Source organism: Bos javanicus, chromosome 29, assembly GCF_032452875.1.
Source record: "Bos javanicus breed banteng chromosome 29, ARS-OSU_banteng_1.0, whole genome shotgun sequence".
Lineage (NCBI taxonomy): Eukaryota > Metazoa > Chordata > Mammalia > Artiodactyla > Bovidae > Bos > Bos javanicus.
The window spans coordinates 43,744,995-43,766,556 of record NC_083896.1 but is presented as its reverse complement, the minus strand read 5'-3'; the positions used below and the strand labels follow the sequence as shown (position 1 = coordinate 43,766,556).

Below are 21,562 nucleotides of genomic sequence, written 5' to 3'. Positions count from 1 at the left end.
AAGAAAATAACGGGCGCCCTCTCCCACTGTAGTCCCCATATCCCAGTGCAGAGAGAAGCTCTCACCTTGAGAAAGGCAGATGGTCCATGTGTCTCATCCTCTCGTTATTGAAGCTCTGCTCCAGGCAGGTGCAGCAAAAGAGAACTGGGCGTCTCTTCCCCGACACAACCCACACTTGCAGGCAAGAAGCTCTACAGTCTGGGCACAACAGGCGTAAAATACTGGATCTTCATGGCTCTCCTAAAGCAGAGAGTCCACGCCAGAAGGAAAAGTCAGGAAGATCAGGAGCCGCTATCTCTCACTCCCACCAGCTTCTAGAGCAGGGGTGTCACTCATGGATAATGGGCTACTTTCCCTACTCCTAGTTTCTAAAGTGTGGGGCAGAGGTTCTGCCCAGGTGGAAAGGCAGGCCATAAAGAACTCCATAGCATTGCCTGAGACACTTAGCTTATCTGGAACAATGCCTACTAGCATTATCAAACAAAATGAGATCTTTGATATTTTTGTGGAGAGCAATTAAGAAGGTACTCCTTGATACTAGTAGCAATAGGTAAAATGGCAATTTACAATGACATTTACAAGACGATCAGGGAAAGAGGCAGCCAGGAAGGGCCCTCCTTGGGTCCCAGTCTACCCTGGGGCTTGGGAAGGCTGTGCATAAATATCAGGCTTCACCCACTCAAGAGCCCAAAATAGATCCACATAAATATAGTGGGCCTTTCTTGACACAGGATCAAAGGCAATACTGTGGAGAAAAGATAGTCTTTACAATAGATAATATTGGAACAACTGGACATCCGCATGGAAAAAAAAAATCTAGACATAGACCTTATACCCTTTACAACAATTAACTGAAAATGGATCATAGACCTTAATGTAAAATAGAAAACAATAAACCTCCTAGAAGTTAACATTACAGAAAACCTTGGGTTTGGCCATAACTTTTCCCCCTAGTTTTACTGAGATACAAATGACACATAACACTGTATTAGTTTAAGTAAGGCCATGATTTTTCAAATACCACACCAAAGGTATGATCTGTGAAAAAAACAATTGATAAAGGAATTCATTAACATGAAAAACTTTTGCTCTGCAAAAGACAATGTCAAGAGAATTCGACATGGAGACAACATTTGTAAAAGAGACATATCTGTTAAAGGACTGTTATTCAAAATATACCAAGAACTCTTAAAACTCCAAAATAGGAGAGAATTCCCTGGCAGTCTAGTGGTTAGGATTCTGTGCTTTCACTGCTGAGGGCCTGGGTTCCATCCCTGGTAGGAGAACCAAGATCTTGCAAGTCACACGCCTTGGCCGAAAAAAGACAAAAACAAAAGCATAATGATAAGAAAACAAAATCCAATTTTAAAATGGGCCAAAACCCTTAACAGACATTTCACAAAAGAAAATATACAGATGGTAAATATTCATATAAAAAGATGTTCCATATCATATGCTATTAGAGAAATGCAAATTAAAGCAACAATGAGATACGCTACATCCTTATTAGAATAGCCAAAATCCACAATGCTAACAACACTAAATGTTGGTGAGGATGTGAAGCAGTAGGATTTCTTAGTCTTTTCTGGTAGGAATGAAAAACAGGACAGCCACTTTGGAAGAGAGTTTGACAGTTTCTTACAAAACTGAATATATTCTTACTTACAATCCAGCCACCGTCCTCCTTAGTATTTACCAAGGGAGTTGAAAATTTATGGCCACCCAAAAACCTGCACACAAATGTTTCTATCAGTTTCATTCATAATTGCCAAAAACAAAAGCAACCAAGATGTCCTTTAATAGGTGAATGGATACACAAAGTTGTGGTATATCCATAAGATAGAATATTATTCAGTGATAAAAAGAAATGAACAAATGATATAAAGAAGGCTGAACACTGAAGAATTAATGCTTTTGAACTGTGGTGTTGGAGAACACTCTTGAAAGTCTCTTGGACTGCAAGGAGATCTAACCAGTCCATCATAAAGGAAATCAGTCTTGAATATTCATTGGAAGGACTGAGGCCGAAGCTGAAGCTCCAATCCTCTGACCATCTGATGAGAAGAGCCAACTCATTAAAAAAGACCCTGATGCTGGGAAAGATTGAAGACAGGAGGAGAAGGAGAAGACAGAGGATGAGATAGTTGGATGGCATCACCGACTCAATGAACATGAATTAAACAAGCTCTGGGAGATGGTGAAGGACAGGGAAGCCTGGTGTGCTGCAGTCCACAGGGTCACAAAGAGTCAGACATGACTGAGCGAATGAACAACAACAAAAAGAAATGAGCTATTGTGATGGCTAATTTTTTAAATTGAACTTTGGTTGATTTACAATATTGTGTTAGTTTCAGGTATGCTGCTGCTGCTGCTAAGTCACTTCAGTCGTGTCTGACTCTGTGCGACCCCATAGATGGCAGCCCACCAGGCTCCCCCATCCCTGGGATTCTCCAGGTAAGAACACTGGAGTGGGTTGCCATTTCCTTCTCCAATGCATGAAAGTGAAAAGTGAAAGTGAAGCCGCTCAGTTGTGTCTGACTCACAGCGCCCCCAGGGACTGCAGCCTACCAGGCTCCTCCATCCATGGGATTTTCCAGGCAAGAGTACTGGAGTGGGTTGACATTGCTTTCTCCAGTTTAAGGTATACAGCAAAGTTAAGATTCAGAAATTTATGTGTATATGCAAGAGACTCAAAATAATCAAAACAGTCTTGAGAAAAAATAAGAGAGTGCACTTGAAACGAACACAACACTGTAATTCAGCTCTACTCCAATAAAAATTTAAAAAAAAGAAAAAAGGCAGAGAGAGAACAAAGCTGCATGATTCATTCTTCATGGACTCAAAACTTACTGCAAAGCTACAATAATCTGGACTGTGTGGTATTGCCATTGTATCCGAAAGTGGGGTCCATCTGCTTGCCGTTCAAAAGCCAAAAAAGAGGCAAGGTTGGTGGAAAGGAAAGTTGACTTTATTTTGGATTCCAGCAACCGGGGTTGGGAAGGGCTACCACCTGTCCAAAGGTTGACTCTCCCCCACTGACAATATAGACAGAGGGGGCTACATGCAGAAACAGCAGACAACTCTGACAGGCATCTTGAAACTGATCATCAGTGGTATGATCAGTATCGTCTTGATTGTTTTAAGTACAGTTAATCTTTCATTCCATGGTGGATTTCTTCCCATTTCTTAGAGGCCAATTCTTGAAATTGTGACAGATTATGTCATGGCTCACCCCACTCCAGTACTCTTGCCTGGAAAATCCCATGGACGGAGGAGCCTGGTAGGCTGCAGTCCATGGGGTCGCTGAAAGTCGGACACGACTGAGTGACTTCACTTTCACTTTTCACTTTCATGCATTGGAGAAGGAAATGGCAACCCACTCCAATGTTCTTGCCTGGAGAATCCCAGGGACGGGGGAGCCTGGTGGGCTGCTGTCTATGGGGTCACACAGAGTCAGACACGACTGAAGTGACTTAGCATAGCATAGCATAGCATGTCATGGCTACAATCTGGTCATCATGTAATTAACTTCTTCCACCGGGTGAGGGTTTCAGTATCTAAAAGACAGCTCACAGGACATGGCTCCTAATATTATCCATAGCCCTTGAGAAGGAACTATAGGTCCTTGACTAGACTTAATGACTAAACAATTACTTAGTCTTGTTGGACTGTTTTCCTTTGTTTCTGATTTTCTCGCTTCTCTGATTAAACTTATTCTTTGGCTAAGACAAAAGGTATGCTGAGGACATGGGGGCAAGGATAATAGGGTCCTGCTCCATCTCACCATTAAGAGAGACAAATAGATCAACATAATAGAACTGGGCATCCAAAAATAACCCCCTACGTTTGTGGTCAACTGATTTTCTGTAACAGTGCCAAGATCTTTCAATAAGGGAAGAACAGTCTTTTCAGTAAATGGGTGTTGGGATAACTGGATAACTACATGCAAAGGAATGAAGCTGGACACCTGCCTCACCCCAGATGAATAATAAAATCAAAATAAATCATAGACCTAAAGTCTAAGAACTAAAACATAGTATTCCCAGAAGAAAACATGGGCATAAATCTTCATGATCTTGGCTTAGGGTTTCTTAGATACGACACCAAAAGCACAATAAAGAAAAAATAAGCTACATAAAAATTAAAAACTTTATGCTGTGAAATATACTACCAAGAAAGTAAAAAGACAACTACAAAATAGAAAATATTTGCAAACCAGATATCTGAGGGAACTTGTACCTATAATATTTAAAGGACTCTGACAAGTGTAGACCTTGTTTTTTTCATTTTAATTATGCATTTATTTATTTACTGGCCCTGCTGCATCTCCACTGCTGTGCAGGCTTTCTCTAGCTGCAGGGAGTTGGGTCTACTCTGTAGTTGTGGTGTGCAGGCTTCTCACTGCGGTGGTTTCTTGTGTTTCGGAGTTCAGGCTCTAGGGCGTGCAGCCCACGTACTTTTGGCATGTGGTCTCAGTAGAGGCAGCTCCCCCGCTCTAGCACACAGACTCGATAGTTGTGGCTCACCGGCTTAGTGACCCTGCTGCACATGGGATCTTCTGGGACCAGAGACTGAACCCGTGTCTCCTGCATTAGCAGGCAGGTTCTTTACCACTGAGCCACCAGAGAAGTCAAATAGTCCTATTTTTCAAATGGGCAAAAGAATAGACATTTCTCCAAAGAAGATACACAAACAGCAAAAAGCACATGAAAAGACGCTCAGAATCACTAGTCATTAAGGAAGTGCAACAAGAAAAAGAAAAACCACAACAGACACTACTTCACACCCACTAGGATGGCTAACAAAGACACAAAATGCCGGGTGTTGACAAGGGTGTGAAGAAATCGGAGCCTTCATACATTGCTGGTGGGAATGTAAAATGGTCAGCTGCTTCAGAAAATAGTTTGGCGGTTCTTCAAAAAGTTAATTATAGACTTACTGTATAATCCAGTCATTCCGCTCCCAGGTGTATACCCAAGGGAACTGAAGATATGTGTTCACACAAAATCTTGTATGTGATATTCACAGCAGCGTAATTTCCAAGAGCCAAAAGGCAGAAAGAACCCACATGATGAGTGGATTAAACAAAATGTGATATGACCATGCAAGGGAATATTATCCAGTCATAAAAAGACATGAAGCACTGGGAATTCCTTGGAGGTCCAGTGTTAGGACTGCATGCTTTCACGGTTGAGAGCTGGGTTCAATCCCTGGGTGGGGAATCATGATCCTGCAAGCCTTGAGGTATGGTGGTCAAAAAAAAAAAGAAAAATGAAGTACTGATGCATGCTACAACATGGATGAGTTGGACAATATTCTTTTAAATGAAAGAAGACAGTCTTTAATTTAAATGAAAGGCGCTATATTGTATGATTTGATTTATGTGATATGTCCAGAATAGGCAAAACTGTGGAGACAAAACAGATTAGTGGTTGCCTGGGGCTGGTGGAACAGCCAATAGGGAGTGACTGCTGATAGATACAGAGTTTCTTTTTGGCATCATGAAAATGTCCTGAAATTGGATTGTGGTGATAATTGCACAACTTTGAATATACTAAGAACCAATTGTACACTTTGTAGGAGTAAATTATATGCCATATGAATGCTACCTCAATAAAGACTTTTTTTTAACTTATGCAAAATAGTCAAGTTTATAAAGACAGAAAGTAGAATGGTGGTTTCCAGGGGCTGAGGAGAGGGGGAAATGGGTACAGAGTTTGTTTGGCAAGAGGAAAAAAGTTTTATGGATGGATGGTGGTGAGGGTTGCACGATGTGAACCTACCTAATGCACTGAATTGTTGTTGTTAAGTCGGTAAGTCATGTTTGACTCTTTGTGATCCCATGGACTGCAGCACACCAGGATCCTCTGTCCTCCACTATCTCCAGGAGTTTGCTCAAATTCCATTGAGTTGGTGAAGCTATCTAACCATCTCATCCTCTGTTGCCCCCTTCTCCTTTTGGCCCTGAATCATACCTTTTAAAAAATGGTAAAAATGGTAACTTTTATGTATATATGCTCAGATGCTCAGTCGTGTCTGATTCTTTGTGACCCCATGAACTGTAGCTCACCAGACTGCTCTGTCCATGGGATTTTCCAAGCAAGAATACTGGAGAGAATTGCCATTTCCTTCTCCAGGGAACTTTTATGCATATATTACCATAATTTTTAAAATAAATAAACTTTTTAAAGAATTTTGAAATTATGAGGTTACTTTGCAGACTTTAATAAAAGTAAATTTGGAAAGCCTGGGATAAAGTAATAATGTCCTAGGGAAACAGAGATTAGCAAAATGTATCTCATTATAATGAAAAAAATCTTAGCTAGACCAATATCCATAGAAGAAATAAGGAAAGTTTTAAAGAACTACCTCAGAAAAAAGCACTGGGTCCAGATGGTTTCATAGAAGTTTCTCACATCTTTTAAAGAACAGAGAGTCCCAATGTTCTAGAAATCATTTCAGAACATTCTTTATGTCTTTTCTTTTCAGTTTTAAAAAGTTTACTGTATTGATGTATGCTTGAGTTACAACTTATTTCTTTTACGAAGCAGGTAAACATTGACATCTACACCTAGAAGGGAGAATAATAAAAGAACTACGGACTCAAATCACTCATGAATATTGAAACACAAATACTAAGTAAAATATCACCAGATGTAATCCAGGGCTACAGTAAGGAAACAACGCACCACGACCGAGTGGAATTTATTCCAGAAGCCCACGATGGATTTAATGATAAGAAATCCACTGATGTCACAGGCCACATTAATAGATTTAAGGGAAAAAATTATATGATTATCTGCATAGATGTTAGAAAAACTTACCAAAGTCAACATCCTTTCTTTTTTTTTTTTTAACATCCTTTCTTTTTAAAAACATTAAAGAAAATAAGAATTAACAGATATTTTATATACTAATATATAGTATATATGTATATATCTTAATATATGTATATGAACTTATACAAATATGTATATAATAACCAATGTATAATATAATGTTACTTTGTATAATTGATATATAATATAGAATGTTAATATTATATATAATATGTGACATATATTTCTTAGTTTTATATATATCTTAGTCCTAATGCCAATATCTTACTAAAATCAGAAACACTAGAGAATATCAGAAAAGAAAAACAAGAAAATGTGGGATTTCCCTGGGGGTCCAGATGTTGGGACTCTGCATTTCCACTGCAGGGGCCACAGGTTCTATCCCTGGTTGAGGAACTAGAATTCCATATGCCATGTGCATGCAAAAAAAAAAATTAGGTCTTTGATGGTATCAACGAACTTAATATTATCTGAGGCATTCTCCACCTGCCTGAACTTCTTGTTATACGAAATAATAAATGTCCTCTGTTTTAAAACCTTTGGAAGAAAAGATTTTTACTAGCAGTTGAAATTATCCCGTATAATATTTGATCACCATGAAACATTCAGCAATAGAAACATATTATCATATAATTATGTAATATACATTATAGTTGTATAATATATATAGATGCATATTATCATATAATTATATAATATGTATTATAGTTATTAAAGTATAATATATTTTGTATAATATATACATTATATATATATTATGTATTATATATAATACCTACATGTATATTATGTATATATTATACATTATATATATTATACATTATATCTATATATATGTCTATATTATGTTTATATATTATGTATATATTATACATAATATATATTATACTTTATGTAACTATAATGTATATTATATAATTATATGATAATATGTTCCTATGTATGTATACACATTATGTATATATAATGTATATAATATATAAAATAGAAAATAAAAGCTCCCCACAGCTTCTTTATATAAACAAAGAAGCAAAGGCAAGCTAGGAGAAAATTTTTCAGTGTAAGTCCTCAATATAGAGAGAATTATTACAAACTGAGGGACAAATGATCAAACCCATACTTTGAAAACCCATATTTGAAAAAAAAATATGAAAAGTCACAAGAAAAAAAGACGCCAAAATCTTCTTCAAATATAGTTTAAAAATTGTGGACTAACTTAAAATTAAATAAATGCAAATTAAATCAGCTCTGAAATACCATTCCTTTCCTATAAGATTGGCAAAATTAAAGAATATGAGAACACATTTTGATGATGAGACTGGAGAAATATACCTTCTTACATGTTGCTAATGGAAACGCAAACTGGCACAATAGTTCTGCAGGGAAATTTAACAGTGTCTACCAAAGCTGCATATGTACTTGTCTTTTGACCCAGCACTGCCACTTTGAGAAATTCACCCTGAAAATACACCTCCAAGAATAGGAAAATATATATGCGCAAGATTATTTATTGAAACATTGATCACAATTGCAAATAATTGAAACAATCTTTACGTACTATACTATACACAGAAGATAGGTGAAAACATTTGATACATTCAGACAATGGAGTACTATGCAACTGTAAAAAAGGATAAGAAAGGTCTCTATGAGTTCCTAGGAAGTAATTTCTAAAAGCATAGAGAATGCTATTCTTTATGTAAAAAAGAAAAAGATTATAAGAAAATACACCTATGTCTGTTCTTTTGTGAAAAAATAAATACAAGAAAGATCAACCAGAACTAATGATGTTTGTTTGTTGCCCACATGGAATAAGCGGGAATGGGGTGGAACTGGCATAAAAGGAACGAAAGAGCAGTGACCTTTCTCTGAGTGCAGTTTGTTTGCACAATTCTGACTCTTAGACCCATGTTAGTGCTTTACCTCCTCCACAAAACATCAAATAAAATTAGCAAGAAGGTTTGGGAGAACCCATAACAGGAAACTAAACCATAAGAAATGAAGCCAACTGTATTAAAATGAGTAACAATCATTCTGAAGGAAATAACGAGGTAAAAATCTCATCTAAGTAACTTTGGAAAACAATATTTTGACTACCTCAGTTCAGTCGCTCAATCATGTACGACTCTTTGCAACCCCATGGACTGCAGCATGCCAGGCTTCCCTGTCCATCACCAATTCCTGGAGCTTGCTCAAATTCATGTCCATCGAGCCAGTGATGCCATCCAACCATCTCATCTTCTGTTGTCCCCTTCTTCTCCTGCCTTCAATCTTTCCCAGCATCAGGGTCTTTTCCAATGAGTCAGTTCTTTGCATCAGGTGGCCAAAGTATTGGAGCTTCAGCTTCAGCATCAGTCCTTCCAATGAATATTCAGGACTGATTTCCTTTAGGATTGGCTGGTTTGATCCCCTTGCAGTCCAAGGGACTCTTAAGGATCTTCCCCAACACCACAGTTCAAAAGCATCAGTTCTTAGGCACTCAACTTTCTTTATGGTCCAACTCTCACATCCATACATGACTACAGGAAAAACCATAGCTTTGACTAGATGGACATTTGTCGGCAAAGAAATATCTCTGCTTTTTAGTATGCTGTCTAGGTTGGTCATAGCTTTTCTTCCAAAGAAAAAGTGTCTCTTAATTCCATGGCTGCAGTCACCACCTGCAATGATTTTGGAACCCAAGAAAATAGTCTCTCACCATTTCCATTGTTTCCCGATCTATTTGCTATGAAGTAATGGGATCAGATGCCATGATCTTTGTTTTTTGAATATTGAGTTTTAAGCCCACTTTTTTATTCTCCTCTTTCACTTTCATCAAGAGGCTCCTTAGTTCTTCTTTGCTTTCTACCATAAGTGTGGTGTATTTGAGGTTATTGATATTTCTCCTGGAAATCTTGATTCCAGCTTTAATCTTTGAGTAACTACTTTAAGAAAAAAGAACTGAACAATACAAGTATTGTACTCTTAGTAGCAAATTTGTTTTTCAGAGAGATGTGAGTTAGAATTTCTGAACCTATTTAATATTTACATGTACTAAGCACATAAATAGAATATTGTAAATTATGAGAATCCGATTTCTCACTGTCAGAGAAGAATTACAAGTAGGAAAAGGGAAAAGCTCGAAAGAACCCTGTCATGTTGGATGAGAATCAAAGACATTAGTATAAACTTGTGTGATGAATACATATGTACAGCTGGGTAGATCTAGAAATAAGCAGATGGGTACAGACATACATATATTTCCTACTCTATCCACTGAGAGGACCTGGAGGCGATAACACCCCAGTAACAATGAGCACTGCTGATGCCCTGTTCTTGGTTCTTAAATTCCATTCTTCAGTGAAAAGGAATCAGGGCTCTTCGGAGAAATGATTCATTTCGGGGCTGGTGCAGAGATGGTATATCATGAATCTGGAATATCACCTAGTGACAGAAAGCAAGGAGCCAGATGAGTCAACCTGAAGGGGCTCCCTGGGGCTTAACCTGGGAAAATTTGAACAATAAAATAAACAATGATAGTGTATTAGTTAGAGTTCTTCAGAGAAATAGAACCAATAGGATACAGATACGAAGAGATTTAGTATAAGCAGTGGTCCCCAACTTCTCTGGCTCCAGGCACTGGCTTCTTGGAAGACAATTTTTCCACGACGGGAGGCGGGGATGGTTTCCAATGATTCAAGCACATTACATGTATTGTACACTCTATTTCTATTATTATTACATCAGCTTCACCTCGGAGCATCAGGCATTAGATCTGGGAGGTTGGGGACCCCGGTTATTAGGAATTTCTTCATGCACTTATGGAGGGGGAAAAGTCCCACCATGTGCCGTCTGCAAGCTGGAGACCCAGGAAAGCGGTGGTGCAATTACTTCTGAATTTGAAGACCTGAAAACAAGGGTGGCCAAGGACAGAAGATCTATGGCCAGCTCAAGGAATCAGGTAAAGGGGTGGATTCTTCCTTCCTCCACATTTTCATTCTGCTGAAGCTCTCAGGGGCTGGATGATGCCCACTCATATTTGGGAGAGCAAACTTCTTCACTGACTCTGAGTCCACTGATTCAAACATTAGTTTCAACTGGAAATACTCTCACAGGCACAACCAGAAATAATATGTAGCCACATATCTGGGCACCCTCTGATACAGTCAAGTTGACACATAAAATTAACTAGCATAGATTGTAAGCGATTGTTATCCATGGAATAAAACAAATATCCATGAGTCTATACTGGTATAAATAAATAAGTAAATGGAGAAGTGACAGCTCTTACTGTTTTAAAAAATTGTTTATTTTTGGCTGTGCTGGGTCTTTGTTGATGCCCGGGCTTTTCTCCAGTGGTGGCAAGTGGAGTTATGGCTCCTCTCTAGTTGTGGAGCACAAGCTCTAGGGAGTTTGGGCTTCAGTAGTTGAACCATGTGGGCTCAATAGTTGTGGCTCCCAGGCTCTAGAGCCCAGGTTCAATAGCTGCCCATGGGCTAGTCATGCCAAGGCACATGGGGTCTTCCTGGATGAAATGGTCCAGCCCATGCCTCCTGCATTGGTAGGTGGGGTTTTTACCACTGAGCCACCACGGAAGCTGGGTAGTTGTTTCATCCAGTAGGATTTCATAAATAAAAGGAAAAGAAATGATGAAAATAGAAAATCACCATTAGGCAAATGCCACAGTAGTAATTGTTGCAGGCAGGAATCATTGATGATTTAAAAAGTATGATAAGAAACAAGATATTTGCATAAATTCAAAGATTCAATAAAAAAAGATCTTCACGACCCAGATAATCACGATGGTGTGATCACTGACCTAGAGCCAGACATCCTGGAATGTGAAGTCAAGTGAGCCTTAGATAGCATCACTACGAACAAAGCTAGTGGAGGTGATGGAATTCCAGTTGAGCTCTTTCAAATCCTGAAAGATGATGCTGTGAAAGTGTTGCACTCTATATGCCAGCAAATTTGGAAAACTCAGCAGTGGCCACAGGACTGGAAAAGGTCAGTTTTCATTCCAATCCCAAAGAAAGGCAATGCCAAAGAGTGCTCAAACTACCGTACAATTGCACTCATCTCACATGCTAGGAAAGTAATGCTCAAAATTCTCCAAGTCAGGCTTCAGCAATACGTTAACTGTGAACTTCCAGATGTTCAAGCTGGTTTTAGAAAAGGCAGAGGAACCAGAGATAAATTGCCAACATCCGCTGGATCATGGAAAAGGCAAGAGAGTTCCAGAAAAACATCTATTTCTGCTTTATTGACTATGCCAAAGCCTTTGACCGTGTGGATCACAATAAACTGTGGAAAATTCTGAAAGAGATGGGAATACCAGACCACCTGACCTGCCTCTTGAGAAATCTGTATGCAGGTCAGGAAGCAACAGTTAGAACTGGACATAGAACAACAGACTGGTTCCAAATAGGAAAAGGAGTACGTCAAGGCTGTATATTGTCACCCTGCTTATTTAACTTCTATGCAGAGTACATCATGAGAAATGCTGGACTGGAAGAAACACAAGCTGGAATCAAGATTGCCAGGAGAAATATCAATCACCTCAGATATGCAGATGACACCACCCTTATGGCAGAAAGTGAAGAGGAATTAATGAAAGTGAAAGTGGAGAGTGAAAAAGTTGGCTTAAAGCTCAACATTCAGAAAACGAAGATCATGGCATCCGGTCCCATTACTTCATGGCAAATAGATGGGGAAACAGTGGAAACAGTGTCAGACTTTATATTTTTGGGCTCCAAAACCACTGCAGATGGTGACTACAGCCATGAAATTAAAAGACACTTACTCCTTGGAAGGAAAGTTATGACCAACCTAGATAGCATATTGAAAAGCAGAGACATTACTTTGCCAACAAAGGTCCGTCTAGTCAAGGCTATGGTTTTTCCTGTGGTCATGTATGGATGTGAGAGTTGGACTGTGAAGAAGGCTGAGCGCCGAAGAATTGATGCTTTTGAAGTGTGGTGTTGGAGAAGACTCTTGAGAGTCCCTTGGACTGCAAGGAGATCCAACCAGTCCATTCTGAAGGAGATCAGCCCTGGGATTTCTTTGGAGGGAATGATGCTGAAGCTGAAACTCCAGTACTTTGGCCACCTCATGCGAAGAGTTGACTCATTGGAAAAGACTCTGATGCTGGGAGGGATTGGGGGCAGGAGGAGAAGGGGACGACAGAGGATGAGATGGCTGGATGGCATCACTGACTCGATGGACGTCAGTCTGAGTGAACTCCGAGAGTTGGTGAGGGACAGGGAGGCCTGGCGTGCTGCGATTCATGGAGTCGCAAGGAGTCGGACACGACTGAGTGACTGAACTGAACTGAACTGAAAGTATCTCCCCTCACCCAAGATATTTACTAACTACAAAGGGGAAATGAGTCAGTTTGCATTGGAGAAACCTGGCAGACACATCCTAACCAAGTGATCAAATTTAATGTGACCAATAATAGAACAAGCCAATTTCACGTACCACCCGGTAGGATACACTGAGAAGAGCACATCACTTCTGTATTATTCTTGCCCCTACTGAATAACCTCAAAGTAAGCATTAGAAAACGTCAGATAAATCCAAACTGAGAGATCTTCTACAAAATAACTGGCCAATACTTTTCACAAGTTTCAAGTTCATAGAAGAAAAAGAAACCTGAGAAATTGTTCCAAATGGAGAAGACGGAGGAGACAGGACAGTTGTGGTAGCCAGCCTCCCAAGTGGCCTTCAAATGAGCCGGGTATTCATGGAATAAGGCTGACCTGTGTACCAACAGGACATTGTGGAAATGACATTGTGTGATTTCTGAACCTAGATAGTAAAAGACTTTGCAACTTCAACCTTCTTTTCTTTTCTTTTTAATATGAAATTAAAAGACACTTGATCCTTGGAAGGAAAGCTACGACAAAACTAGACAGCATATTAAAAAGCAAAGACATTACTTGGCCAACAAAGTTTCATATAGTCAAATCTATGGTTTTTCCAGAAGTCATGTCTGGGCGTGCTGCAATTCATGGGGTCGAAAAGAGTCTGACACGACTGAGCGACTGATCTGATCTGATCTGATAAAGAAGGCTGAGTGCCGAAGAACTGATGCTTTGGTATTGTGGTACTGGAGAAGACTCTTGAGAGTCCCTTGGATAGCAAGGAGATCAAACCAGTTAATCCTAAAGGAAGTTAACCTGAATATTCATTGGAAGGACTGAAGCTGAAGCTGAATACGTTGGATGCTGAAGCTGAAGCTGCAATACTTCGGCTACCTGATGCAAAGAGCCAACTCATTGGAAAAGACCCTGATGCTGGGAAAGATTGAAGGTGGGAGGAGAATGGGACGACAGAGGATGAAATGGTTGGATGGTATCACTGTCTTGATGGACATGAGTTTGAGCAAGCTCTGGGAGTTGGTGATGGACAGGGAAGCCTGGCATGCTGCAGTCCATGGGGTCACAAAGAGTTGGACAAGACTGAGCAACTGAAATGAACTGAATGATACCAATGAAACTGACAAACCTTGGCAAGCTGCAATCAGAGTACTTTTTAAAAGAGAAGCCACAAATTAACAATAACAGGAATAAAAGTGAGGTATGTTAGACAATAAAAATGCAAAGATGTTATAAACAACTTTATGCCAACTTTTATGTTTTACATAATTTAAATATATTTAAATTATATAAAAATAGACAAGTCCCTATACAAAAATAAAACTCAGCAAAACTAAAACAAGTAGAAATATTAATCCTGATTAGGGACTTCCCTAGTGGTCCAGTGGTTGAGAGTCTGCCTTTCAATGCAGGGGACAGGGGTTCCATTCCTGGTCAGGAAACTAAGATCCCGTATGCCTCAGGGTGACTAAGTCCTTGAGCCACAACGAAAAGTTCACACAACAACAACAACAAAAATGCTGATTAATCCTATAATATTCAATTGAATCAGTAGATAAAATGTTGTCACAAAGATGTAGAATGGATAAACAAGGTCCCACTACATAGCACAGAGGACTCTATTCAATATCCTATGCTAAACAGCAATGGAAAAGAATATTTTGAAAAAAGAATGTGTACATGTGCATAACTGAATCATTTTGCTGTACACCGGTAACTAACAAACACAACATTGTAAATCAACTATACATCAATAAAAACATTTTTTTAATCTTATCACAAAGGAAAGGCCTCAATGGAGAATTAACTAGACATTCAAAGAACGAACACTTCTATCTTGTACAAATTCTTCCAGGGTATATAAAAAGAGGGAACTTTCCCACTCACATGTCATAAATGTAGCATCTAATCTGTTAAAGGGTAAATTACATTAATTAATTTTCTTATTCCTCACCTTGCCGTTTTGGAATAAATCCAACTTGGGGACAGTGTGTTATCTTGTTTATATATTACTAGTTTGGTTAATAATTTGCTTAGGTTTTTTACATCTGTGTTTATGAGCCTGCAGTATTTTTTTTCTTATGCAGTCCTTTTTAGATTTTGGCATCAAGTATGAAGGCTTCCCTTGTGGTTTAGCTGGTAAAGAACCTGCCTGCAATGTAGGAGACCTGGGTTCGATCCCCAGGCTGGGAAGATCCCCTGGAGAAGGAAATGGCAACCCATTCCAGTACTCTTGCCTGGAGAATTCCACAGATAGAGGAGCAGGACAGTCCATGGAATCGCAGAGAATCGGACACTACTGTGCAACTAACTTTCACTTTCACTTTCATGCTCATAATACAGGCTCATAAACGCAGATGTGAAAAACCGAAGCAAATTATTAAACTGAACCTAGTAATATATAGAAGGAAATGGCAACCCACTCCAGTGTTCTTGCCTGGAGAATCCCAGGGATGGGGGAGCCTGGTGGGCTGTGTCTATGGGGTCGCACAGAGTCGGACATGACTGAAGCAACTTAGCAGCAGCAGCAGTAATATATAGACAAGATAAGACACCCTGCCCAAGTTGGATTCATTCCAAAAATGCAAGGTTAGGGATAAGAAAATTAATGTAATTTACACTTTTAACAGATGAGAGGAGGGAAAAAGTGCATCATCTCAGAGAATGCCGAGGCTCATCGTGCTGTGCCCAGTGACAAAGGCCCCATGAGGCAGAGGGGAACAAGTGGTCAGAGTAACAGTGGTTGAGATGGGATCAAAATACTGGCAGCTTTATCTGGAGTGCAGTCAATTCTGCACGGAAAAGCAAATCCATTCAGTGATTAACTGGAACATTTCTGCAAGCATATTTACAATAAAATAACCACTTGGGTTTATGAGAAAAATAAAATCAAGGTAATGAGTTTAAAACCACTTAATATTTAAAAATAACATAATTGGGAATATGGTATTTTGGGGTGGGAGACAGGGAGGTGTCACGGGAGAGAGAAACAGGGAACTGGCGATGTTGCTAATAGTCTGATTCTCAAGTTGGGTATTTATTTTGACTTCACTCCATTGCTTAAGTATTTGTTATTGTTGTCGTTTAGTCCCTAAATCATGTCCCTAAGCTCTTTTGGGACCCCACAGACTATAGCCCGCCAGGCTCCTGTGTCTGTGGGATTTCCCGGGCAAGAATACTGGAGTGGGTTGCCATTTCCTTTTCCAGGGCATCTTCCTAACCCTGAGATCGAATGCAGGAGGATTCTTTACCCTGAGCCACTGGCGAAGCCCTTGCTTATGTATATTTGACATCAATTACTTTGTACATGTCAAATATCTCATTACCTTACAAAGTGAACTCGACATGCTGCCTGCAAATCTGCTGTTTCTGGGAAGCCCTATCCTCAGGAACAATTCTACCTTCCACAAGAAGACTGGGGCAGGTGGTTCAGAGATTAAGACTCCACACATCCACTGCAGGAAGCGTGGGTTGGATCCCTGGTTGGGGAACTAAGATCCCACATGACTGCTGTGCAGCCAAAAAAGGAAAAAAATAATAATAATAAAATAAATATTTAAAGAGGGAAGATGACTGGGGCCTCTGAGGTCCTTCCCCCGCACACACTTAATCAAACACTGCCTCCTGGCCCGTCATACCTTCAGCCTGTCCACCCTGCTCAGCCCAGCACCACTGTCTTTATCACTCCCTGAGCAGTTGCATCAGCTTCCTGACCACTCTTCCTGCTCCAGCTGAAGCTCCCCTCCCTCCTCCAGGCTGGTGCTCTGTGCAGATCTGTTCAGCTATCTCTTGCTGAAACGCTGCAGGGTCTTCCTACTGACCTGGATAAACCCCAAGTCCTGTAGAGACTGGCACATCAGGCCCCACCCACCTGCTCTGAACTCCTTTTTGACCATTCTCAGCCTCTCTCCCCAAGCTCCAGCCACCCTGGGATTCTCTTTGCTTCCTAAAATACAGACTTTCAGGCCAGAGATCTTCCCACTGATCTGTATGCCTTTCTCCCTTCCGACCCTCTAATCCTCTTTTGGCTCCATTTTATATGTCACTTCCTCATCCCACTTTTCATTACTCTTTATTACTCATTACCAGATATGGCCTTTGAAAACCTCCGTCTCTTACAATCTCTCTCACTTCCCATATCCTCGACTTTCAGCCAAATGCAGAAGCTTTGCAGAGAACTCCAAAGGCCCCTTTGGGAATAGCAGGGCCATCAGATAGAAGGAGTTGGGTTCTTGAATATGCTAAGAGGAAGCCCACCCTTCAACTGCTCCTTAATCTATCCATGACACCTGGTGTACGAGTTAACTGTTGTTTTGTAAAAATTATCCCAGGACTCTATGGCTTAAAATTTTAAAAAGCAATTTATCTCACTGTTCTGTGGGTCAGGAATTCAGAAGCGACTTAGCTGGGAGGGTTTGACTCACAGTCTCGGGGGATTTGTAGTGAAGCTGGCCAGAGCTGCAGTCATCTGAAGGCCTGGCTGGGGCTGGAGAATTCCCCTTCCCCAGGGGTCACTCCCACAGCTGTGGGCCTCAGTTCCTCAGCACCTGGACTTGCCTGTTGGGCTGCTTGAGTGTCTTCTTGCCATGATGGCTGGCTTTCTCCAGAGCGACTGATCCAAGACAGAGCAAGCAGGAACCCAGAGTGCCTTTTGCGATTGGGTCTCTGAAGTCTCTGCGGAAACCCTGCAGGGTCCTCCCACAGACCTGGATAAACCCTAAAGTCCTGTAGAGGCTGTCGACAGGGCCCTGTGCATCCGGCTCCACCCACCTCCTCAGGCTCCTTTTCAGCCATTCTAGGCTTCTCTCCCCAAGCTCCAGGCATGCTAGGATTCTCTTTGCTTCCTAAAATACAGACTTTCAGGCCAGAGGTCTTTCCACCGATCCTTATTCCTTTCTCCCTTCCTACCCTCTACTTCATTTTATTCTATTCATTACAAGCCAATCACTGAGTACGGCTTACATTCAAGGCGAGGAGAATTAGGGTCCACCTCTTGAAATGAGAGGTATCATGAATGCATGGACATGTCCCCAAACTGCCACACCCAGGAGGTTCCATCCCTGGATGAACACTTTCACCAACTCAGTACCTGTGCGGGGGTAGAAATCAACTCAGATAACCAGAAGGTTGTTTCCCTTTGAACTCAGGGCCAGAGGGCCATAAAATTCTTTGGACACGTATGCTTCCTGGTACTCCTGCTGCAGCTCAATACAAAGTTCCTGTTCCCTCTTTCTGAGACAATTAATCCCAGCTTCTCCCCACTCACTTCTCTTTTCGTGCTCCTGTATCTACCTGAATCCACATCTACACCCACCTCCAGCTCAGACAGAACCGTCTCTCCACTTTTCAAACACTCAGGATCCTCCTCATCTGCTCCACCTTCTCTACCTTTTTTAATTTTTACAAATATTTTTTTGTTTGGGATCTAAACTAAAGTGAGATCTTTAGTTGCGGCATTTGAACGCTCGGGTTTCCCAGGTGGTGCTGGTGGTAATGAACACGCTGCTGCTGCAGGAGACATAAGATGTGCTGGTTTGATCCCAGGGTGGGGAAGAGCCCTTGGAAAGGAGCGTGGCTACCCACTCCAGTATTCTTGCCTGGAGAATCCCATGGACAGAGGAGCCTGGCAAGCTATAGTCCATAAGATCGTAAAGAGTTGGACGTGACTGAAGCGACAACACACACACACACACACACACACACGCACACACACGCTAACTCTTAGTTGCTGCTTGTGGGATTTAGCTCCCTGACTAGGGAGCAAACCCAGGGCCCCTGTGTTGGGAGCTCAAAGTCTTAGCCACTGAACCACCAAGGGAGTCCCTCCTCTCCCCTCCTCTATGGATTTCTCAAAGTCCTCACTTCCCTATGTGTTTCCTTGTTTGTCATCTTTTATTGACTGCATGCTCCAGGAGGGCAGAGATTTTTATCTCTTTTGTCCACAGATTCATTCTCTACACTTAGAACAGGGGCTGGCTAATGGTGACGACTCAGTATATACTTGTTGGATGAATAAAAACCCATGGGAGGAGGGAAACTCCATTTGTTCTAACGGGAAGAAGACAAGAGCAAGGGAGAAGCAGGAGGAAAGGTGTGTGCCTTAGGTTTCTTACCCTGGGCAAGAAGGCTCATGAGGGCGGAAGGTGTCTTTTTGCTCACAACTGAGTTCCCAGCACCCAGTCCTACTCTGACACGGAACAGGTTCCACATAAGTGTGTTGATGGGCTGGGTGCCAGCTGACTGCCCAAGCCACACCTTTCTTTGTCTGTGGCAGACTTGGACAATAGGTGCTGTCCCTGGGCCTGTCCTCTGTGTCCCTTTCACTGAGCCCCTGGTGGCCCAAGCTGAGTCCTGATGTGGCCTCAGACCTGGCTGCCTGCCTGCAGCGGGCAGAGACTTGGACTTCCGGCCCTGCTCTGCCCTCCTAGGACACCCAGGTGGTCTAACCCAGTGGTGGCTGTCCCCTGGCTTTGCCCAGAGACTGTTGGGAAGGACACAGCCCCCTGACCCTGCTTGGATTGGAGGTGGATTCATCACAGAACCTGAGGGAGTTGGGGCCAGACAGTGGGACCTGGTGGCTTATAGGAGGGCTGTGGTGTTTCAGGGAGTCAGACAGTCCCACCTCAGCCACTCTCCAGGCTGACTTAGGGTAAGTTCCTTGCCATCTCTGAGCCGCTGCTTTTTCATCAGTGAAACAAGTTGTCACAGGATTGAGAAGATGGACATGTTGCAAAGTACAGAGGGTGAGAGTGGGGCTGTGGGGCCACACTGCCTGCTTCACTTATTTATAGAAATTCTCCTTTTTAAATTTATTTATCTTTAGCCGTGCTGGGTCTTCGTCGCGGTGCGCGGGCCCTTCTCGTCGTGCCCGGGCTCTCTAGTTGCAGCGCTCGGGCTTCTCCTTGCGGTGACTTCTCTTTGCAGAGCACGGCCTCTAGGGTTCACAGGCTTCTTAGTTGTGCTGCACAGGCTTAGGTGCCCCTCGGCACGTGGGATCTTAGTTCCCTGACCGGGGATCAAACCTGTGTCCCCTGCATTGGCAGGTGGATTCTTAACCACTGGACTACCAGTGAGGTCCCCACACTGCCTGCTTTAAATCCTGACTTTGTCTTCCCTTATTAGCTGTGCAAACCTTGGGCAAATCACTTAACTTTTCTGTGCCTCAGTTTCTTCATCTATAAAATAGGCATGAGAATAGGACCTGACTCACAGGACTGTTTTGAGGGTTAAACATGTGTCTGGTAGACAGTGTGAGCTCAACATGCAATGGGCTGTGTAACTATCCTTGGAATTTACAGCACATGTACAGTACTATTTTTTTTTTATTATTATTCTGAGCCCTGCCCTGATGGAGGTCACAGACATTGGAGCGATTACAACATAGGGTTGTACAAGACTGTGTTCCCATTGGGTCAAGGCCACTGGTGCCAAGACAAAGGAGAGACTCACTCAGATTCTTAGCTGATGCTAGAAAGTGTTTCTGGGTATGTTAGAAGGGTTTTCTGAGCAAATAGGAGACAGAGAGCATCTTACAGAAAGAGGAGCCAAAGAGGAGACAGCTAGTCTGAGGAACAAGCATATTTCAGGGAATGGGACAAGTTAGTCGGCCATAATACAAAGTGGATCATGTGGAAAGGGGGAGGCAGGCTGGATATAGATTGTGCAGGAATCCAAATGCCCAATTGGGAAGGTCTTCAGCAGAGCAGCCAGTAGAAGCGGAAGTGGGTGGAGCCGACTGGCTCACTCAGCATCTATTGCCACCTCCTCCCAGCTGCCTTCCTGGACTGCAGAGGCTGGAACAGTAAAAACCACGTGTTCCAGGCACTCCTCGCACAGTTGCAATCATGCGAGACTTACATTTGGAGCTGAGTGAAAAGGTGGCTCTCAGGCATCACTTCGGCCGCTGTGGTTCTGGCAGGTACGGTGTGGCTCTGGAACCCCTGCACCGCAGAGGCTTCCACGTCTCCAGTGCAGTTATCATCTCACTCGAACAGCTGTGAGCGCACTGCCTGTAATACGCTGCCCCAATTAGACCTAGCAGGCATCCTGCATTTATAAAAATCCCAACAAAGACTGTTGCCTCATCCTCCACAAAGCTGTTACTCTTGGGATCCCTGATTCTGCCACAACCTACCACCCCCAGGTTACCGGGCCCAAGACAGTTCACTTATCCCTCCATCACCCATTCTTCTATCCATCTATCCAACCATCCATTTGTGCATTCACTCCTTCAATACTCACTGAGCTCTTATTTTTGTACTGGGCCCTGGAGCTGGGTCTGGGAACAGGGAGACAAACCAGACATGCTGCCGACTACCTGGGTTGTCAATGACTGTGGAAACAAAACAAAACGAAACACCTGAA

The 21,562-nt window shown here is 41.9% G+C and overlaps 1 protein-coding gene across 3 annotated transcripts in view; it reads right to left on the bottom strand.

Moving 5' to 3' along the window:
• SPDYC (speedy/RINGO cell cycle regulator family member C) overlaps positions 1 to 21,562 on the bottom strand; it is a 50,099-nt gene that overhangs the window by 17,286 nt on the left and 11,251 nt on the right. For all 3 annotated transcript variants that reach the window (XM_061406919.1, XM_061406918.1, XM_061406923.1), the window contains exon 2: positions 21,440 to 21,530. The gene's annotated coding sequence lies outside the window, so the exon portion shown is untranslated. The remainder of the gene's footprint in view (positions 1 to 21,439; positions 21,531 to 21,562) is intronic.